Source organism: Octopus bimaculoides, chromosome 7 (assembly GCF_046866305.1).
Source record: "Octopus bimaculoides isolate indiv1 chromosome 7, ASM4686630v1, whole genome shotgun sequence".
Classification (NCBI taxonomy): Eukaryota; Metazoa; Mollusca; class Cephalopoda; order Octopoda; family Octopodidae; genus Octopus; species Octopus bimaculoides.
In genome coordinates this window covers 108455390-108462514 of record NC_142934.1, presented here as the reverse complement: position 1 = coordinate 108462514, position 7125 = coordinate 108455390, and the positions used below count along the sequence as shown (strand labels likewise).

The following is a 7125-nucleotide window of genomic DNA, read 5'->3' as shown; positions in this document are numbered from 1 at the left end:
TGACACTAAGGTAAAGTGCTGCTATATTACTGAAATCGTTTGACTGTTCACTGAAGAACAATACATAGCTATAAAACATAACTTTCAAAATAAGCAGCCTTTAACTCACTAAAGGGCCATAATAAATTTCCAAATATTACGTAATTCTTTAAATAATAATTCTCACAAGAGAGACTTTAGTATATATTTAATAAAATAATCTGTAACGTTGCGAACAATGGCCAAATGTAGTCTTCAATTTTAGAAGCTTGGTATAACATTGCAATAAACATTACGTCGTTTATAGTGGTCGAAAATAGAAGCGAATATAAATTTATCTCATTTGACGATGTTAATTGTTAAATATCCAAACGCAAGTATATTTGAGATCATACCAATCTACACACGCATTGTTATGAACTCTTGGAGATACCTTTATAACAAGCTTGAAAAGTTAGTAAAGGAGGAAAGGAACAATTTTCTTGTTACCATTTAGACGAATTTGAGATGGACGGTTCACGCAATATATAACGGTTAGAACTAGCTCAGAGGTGATGATTCGCAGGAACTGTTTTTTCTTTCTGATTTCTAAAAGGAATTTTCACTTCACTGCAACAGAAAGAACATGGATCGTTCGAAACACAGTAGACACGCTGATAGTTACGGGTAAACCTTAAGCAAGTACATACATATTTCAACTCATGCCATTTCAGAGGAGAGAATACACAGAATTTCATAACCTCTGCTTTTAACGAGGACGATGATAAAGATATATAAAAATAGAATTTTCTTCTCCCAATATTTATTCTTACTTCTTAATTTCCGTATGGCATTCTGATTCTTCTGATGAAGGATAACGACCAAAATGATAAAACTCTTTCGTTTCCCATTAAAGTGTTGAACTAATAACATATTTGTTACACCATCCTCCCATGTTGTCGTTTTTATTGTTCATCTCATTTATGATATATGTGTGTATGTGTGTGAATGTGCGTGCGTATGCATATGTATATTTATATATACATTGCTTATCCATAAACATGTAAGTATGTAGGTATGCATATATACACATACATACGTACACACACAAGCACACATACGCACACATATATACATATGCATCCATCCATACATACACACACATATATATTCCCCCCTACACACACATATATATATATATGCATCTCTACTTTAACAAAAGTGTTGTCAAACTTTTTCATGTGGTTGTAAAATATGTATTGGAAAAGGTAAATAGAACTATAACTTAATAGTACGAAAAAAAAAACTGGCATGAAGTGTCTGTTTTTGTCTTCACATATGTTCAGAATTGCCTTTATATATCTACTGAAAGAGATACAAGCCCAAAACATATGCAATTAAAAAAGATATGTTGTAATATAAAAGAACTTAAAGAATATACATAAACAGGAGGATACATGAGCAGTAATCTTTCTCATAAATTCGCTTATGTGTTGAAACTTGTAAAAATAATCATACAACCATATATTGTATGTAGTAAAATATATGTAAATGTAAATTATTCAATATGTCATGTAATATATTTTATATTCAGTGAGGGCTGCGTATTCAACCATAAGTTTATGTTCAAACTTAAATACTTGTATTTATATATCAAAAAATTTACAAATATACATGTAGGCTTATATTCAAATGAAAATTGATATGTACATGAAACTTACTTAGAGAAGTTAAACATACATTTATATTAACGAACACATCGGCATAATAAAATGATACATACGTCCAGAAATGTAATGTTATGTGGAAGCATTCAGTATAGAGTAAGACAGAATCGCTAATATAGGATAATGATATGCTAATGTATGCTAGTAGCTATAGGGACTTGGTTCAATAAAAGGCAAATCAGTGTGTTGGTGACGTTTGTATAGTTGCAAGTATTGTAGCACTGAGTGAGAGTTTGTAACGCGAGAAGCAGGGTTTGTAGTAATGTATAAGACTGGTTGAATGCAAGATGCAGCTACATCGGTTAGGTTTATTCTCGTTTACTCTTTTAATTGTTTCAGGCATTTGACTGCGGCCATGCTGAAGCACCGCCTTTAGTCGAGATAAATCGACACCAGGACTTATTGTTTGTAAGCGTAGTACTTTTTCTATTAGTCTCTTTTGCCGAACCGCTAAGTTACGGGGACGTAAACACACAAGCATCGGTTGTCAAGCGATGTTCTGGGGACAGGTACAGTCACGCAAACACACACACACACACACACACACATACATATATACGACAAGCTTCTTTCAGTTTCCGTCTACCAAATCCACTCACAAGGCTTTGGTTGGCTCAAGGCTATAGCTGAACAATCTTGCCCAAGGTGCTACGTAGTGGGACGAACTGGGAACCATGTGGTTGGTAAGCAATCTACTTACCACTCAGCCACTCCTACACCTATTGGTAAGCTTCTGTTTATATTTACAAGTCTATGTCTTCTGGGAGTGCTGTGGCGATGAGGTTTCTAAAATCCAACATAGAACACGTGTTTGAACAAGACAAATTTAAGGCGTTCAGATATGGAAAGATTGCCTGATGTTTTCAACTCAAATAAATAAACGCTAAAAGTTAAATCTAAACTCATCCACTCGAATTTTTGAAACATTTTACTGAACCTGAACCACGCTGATATTTCGAACATTCAAAACGACACTGGTTTTCTATACTCTTATCTAATTTTCTTCTTCTTCTTCTTCTTCTTCTTCTTCTTCTTCTTCTTCTTCTTCTTCTTCTTCTTCTTCTTCTTCTTCTTCTTCTTCGTCCTCTTGCTCCTCATTTTCCTCCCCCTACTCATTCTCATCATCATTTTCCTCCTCCACTTCCTCCTCCTTTTTTCTTCTTTTTTTCCTTCTTCTTCCTCCTCGTTCTGCTCATCATCATCTTCCTCCTCCTCCTTCTACTCCTCCTCCTCCTCCTTCTTCTTCTTCTTCTTCTTCTTCTTCGTCCTCTTCCTCCTCATTCTCATCATCATTTTCCTCCTCCACTTCCTCCTCCTTTTTTCTTCTTTTTTTCCTTCTTCTTCCTCCTCGTTCTCCTCATCATCATCTTCCAAATCCTTCTCCCCCTCCTCCTCCTCCTCCTCCTCCTCCTCCTTCTTCTTCTTCTTCTCCTTCTCCTCCTTCTTCTTCTTCGTCTTCTATACCTTTGGCTTTTCTTCAAACATATTGGTCATTAACATCCATATATATATATATATATATATAACATATATAATGATAAGTCACAATTCCTATATGATGACGTCTGAGTACGGAATAAATATCGGAATTTGTATATTGGAACTAAAAAAACAACAAAAAAAGCAAAAACAAATATGAATTACTGCGCACTAAATCAGAAGGAGTTCTTTAGTTTTGATTCCGGTCCTTATAGCTTGTGTGATCAAACAAGACCTAGAGTTATATATGTATGTATGTATGTATGTATGTATGTGTGTGTGTGTATGTACGTACGTACGTATGTATGTATGTATGTATGTATGTATGCTTCAAGTAGTTTGCAACGAATACGTTTGCCAAAGATGGAAAACGTAATTAGTGAAGAGTATAGATTCGAAACATGAAACGTAAGATAATCATATGCAGACGCAGAAAAGTATAAAACACAAACACTAGAAACGCTTCCTGATGATAAAAATATATTAATCAGAAAATATATTTTGTATAACTATTGAGTGTATAGTCACGTAAGAATAGGTAACTAGAGGCCACTTGGCGGTGATGTATATTGAGGTAGCTAGTTTTATATGCGTGTATATATTTGTGTGCGTGTGTGTGTGTGAGTATGCGTGTGTGTGCGTGTGTGTGTGTGTGTGTGCAATGAGAGATTAAGAGAGATAGTGGGTGAGAGAGAGAGAGAGAGAGAGAGAGAGATAGGTTGATGTAGACACAAGATATGCCTCTGAGTGAGGGGGGATCTGCGTGTGAAAGTATATGCCTTTATACACATATATACCTGCACAAATCTGTCTTTAATCGTGTGTATTTGTGTACGTATAATCCCCACATACACGATATATATATATATATATATATATATATATATATATATATATATATATATATATATATATATATATATATATATATACATGTATATATATATATATATATATATACATGTATATATATATATATATATATATATATATATATATATATATACATATATATATATATATACATATATATATATATATATATATATATATATATATATATATATATATATATATATATATATATATATATATATATATACATATATAATTTAAAAATAATGTCGACCACTAACGTGGACACTCTTTGATTCTTTAAATGTGCTGGCCCCCTGATAATTAATCGATATTAATTAATATATTAATATATGACTAATTACCAGAACTTATAATAATATATACATATATATATATATACATATATATATATATATATATATATATATATATATATATATATATATATATATATATATATATATATATATATATATATATATATATATATATATATATATATATATGTATATATATATGTTTATGTATATGTATATATATATATATATATATATATACATATATATATATATATATATATATATATATATATATATATATATATATATATATATATATATATATATACGTATGTATATATATGTGTGTGTGTGTGTGTTTGTATGTGTGTGTGTGTGTCTGTGTGTGTCTGTGTGTGTGTGTGTCGTATATGTATGATGCGTGCGCGCGTGCTAGTCTATGTGTCATATTGAAAATAGAAATGTCGCAGAAGTTTCTTTCTTGTATTCTGATAATTGAGATTTATTTGACTAAACTTTTAGCCCTTCTTATGTGAAGAAATACACTTATTCTCTTTACAAAAAGACCATTAACTTGAACCTTATTGACAGTACGTTCGTTCTCAGGATATTAATACGGATCAGTTTATCTGTATATGAGTTTGACTTCTACTATAAGTAACAATATACTAGTGATCACTGTATGGATATAAGAGTATCATTCCCATGATGAAAGCCAAAGAGCTTCAGAGACTGATCGTGTCAAAGCGAGCACCTGTGTCCTAAAAGGAAGACACTCTGTGACAACTATTTATTTCCTTTCGCAACTTGGTTAAACTGCAGGTGTATCCAAAGTCATATATTGCATTTGAGATTATATTTCACAATGCAAGGTTGTACGGATATATTTATATACATGTGTATACATGGATAACTGTATGTTTATATATGTCTATGCACAATGTGGAGACATTCAGCAAATTTTTTAAATTTACAAAATAGTGTTACTTGTGGAGGGAAGTGCCAAATACTGTAGTTGTGTTGTTATTTTTTTTTTTAAATATCTGGATTATATTTTCTAAACGTAAAACATTATTTACATGTTAAATTTATTTTTCATCTGAAAGTGCTTTAATTTCCATTCTGCTTATAGAATTCAAGGCGCCATCTATTTAGAACCAAAACTTTAAACATTATTATTAACACAAATAACAGTCTCCTATTGCGCAAAATATAATCACCGGCTAATATCCAGTGATATATACTTGTCTGTCAATGACATTGCGACACTTGCGAGATATGGATCCAATGAGGTGCTGGCAAGAAAAAATAGGTATGTGCTCTCTGGATAATCACACTAAACAGATTATTTCGGATGGATGATTTCTGAAATTTGGTGTCATGGTCAACATTTTGAATATATTTTCGGTCAGATTCAGATTGAAAGATCGTGTGGGCAAAATAGTAGCCTGATTTTCTCATATATATATTGAACTGCTTGACTAACTATGAGATTTGTATGGGGTTCGTTTTCATGCATTTGAAGATACATCTGAGCGGCAAGTAATCATAAAAAATGAGCAAACCGTATTATTCTTGGTTTATTTTCTTGGCTCTACAATGGACATCTGGACCTTGAGATGACAAAAGTTGTCTCGACAGTGGTACGTCCACTGCCTGCATTCATGTCACTCTTGAAACGTTTCACATCCAGTTCATGCAGTGACCTTTCGCAGTCGTTCAGCTCAGGAGTTATAGCAGTCAAAACTCCCTCAAATCATGCCTTACATCTTCAAACAAGAAGAACGAAAAGAAAAGAAACATGCACTTTGGATACAGTGTTAGTACAAAATCATTGACTATGCTCTAATAGTGCACAGTTACATAGCTCCGTGGTTAGAGCGTCGAGCTTACGATGGCGAGGTTGTGAGTTCGAATCCCAGTACGAATTGCTTGTTGTGTTCTTGAGCAAGACACTTTATTTCAGGTTGCTCCAGTTCACTCAGCTGTAGAAATGAGTTGCGACGACACAGGTGCTAAGCTGTATCGACCTTTGCCTTTCCCTTGGATAACACTGGTGGCGTGGAGAGGGGAGGCCGGTATGCATGGGCGACTGCTGGTCTTCCTTAAAAAAAACAACTTTGCCCGGACTCGTGCCTAAGAGGGTAACTTTCTAGGTGCAATCCCATGGTCTGTCATAACGGAAGGGGTCTCAGCACAGTTACATGAAAATGAAAAAATTAATGAACTCTCACCATGTAAGAACCATGAGAAAAAATTGGTTCTTAGACCTGTATAAGACTGGTTAAAAAAGTCTCCTTAACACTGGTAGCAACGATCTTCCGAGAAATGGGAAAATTCAGAATAACAATAACTCCTACCTGAGGATACGTTGAGTCGGGAAGTATAAAACATGGAAAAGCGAAATTTAAAACTTTGGCGTATGATATGATCCGATCCTTAATATATTGTTGGTGCCAGTGGAACTTTCTAGGCTATATTATTCGAAACCACTGTTGTACGCCTTGCAAACTTCATTTCTTATAAAGAAGTACACGCACACATAACGTTTGGCGATGCACCATTCTCTTATTATTTCAAGATCGAATTTTATTATTTTCATGTCTTCGGTTTCCGTATAATAGAAGTATGGAAGGAAAGCATCGAACATTGGCCAAGAACACATCTTATGATCGCGTTATATGAATACCGAAGCACAAGCATCGTTTGGAGCGGTTTGGGGTGACTGAGGGACGTTTTGCTTTCGAATAGCAAAGTTTACACACCAACAAAGAGACAGTGAGGAAGAAAAGATATCCCAAACC

General features: G+C 33.6%; 1 long non-coding RNA gene across 1 annotated transcript in view; it reads right to left on the bottom strand.

Annotated features, from left to right (window-relative positions):
• Nucleotides 1-220: 220 nt before the first annotated feature.
• The window catches only part of LOC149134884 (uncharacterized), a 17368-nt gene continuing 10463 nt past the window's right edge, over nt 221-7125 (bottom strand). The window contains exon 4 of the long non-coding RNA XR_016242475.1: nt 221-588. This is a non-coding gene — a long non-coding RNA (uncharacterized LOC149134884). The remainder of the gene's footprint in view (nt 589-7125) is intronic.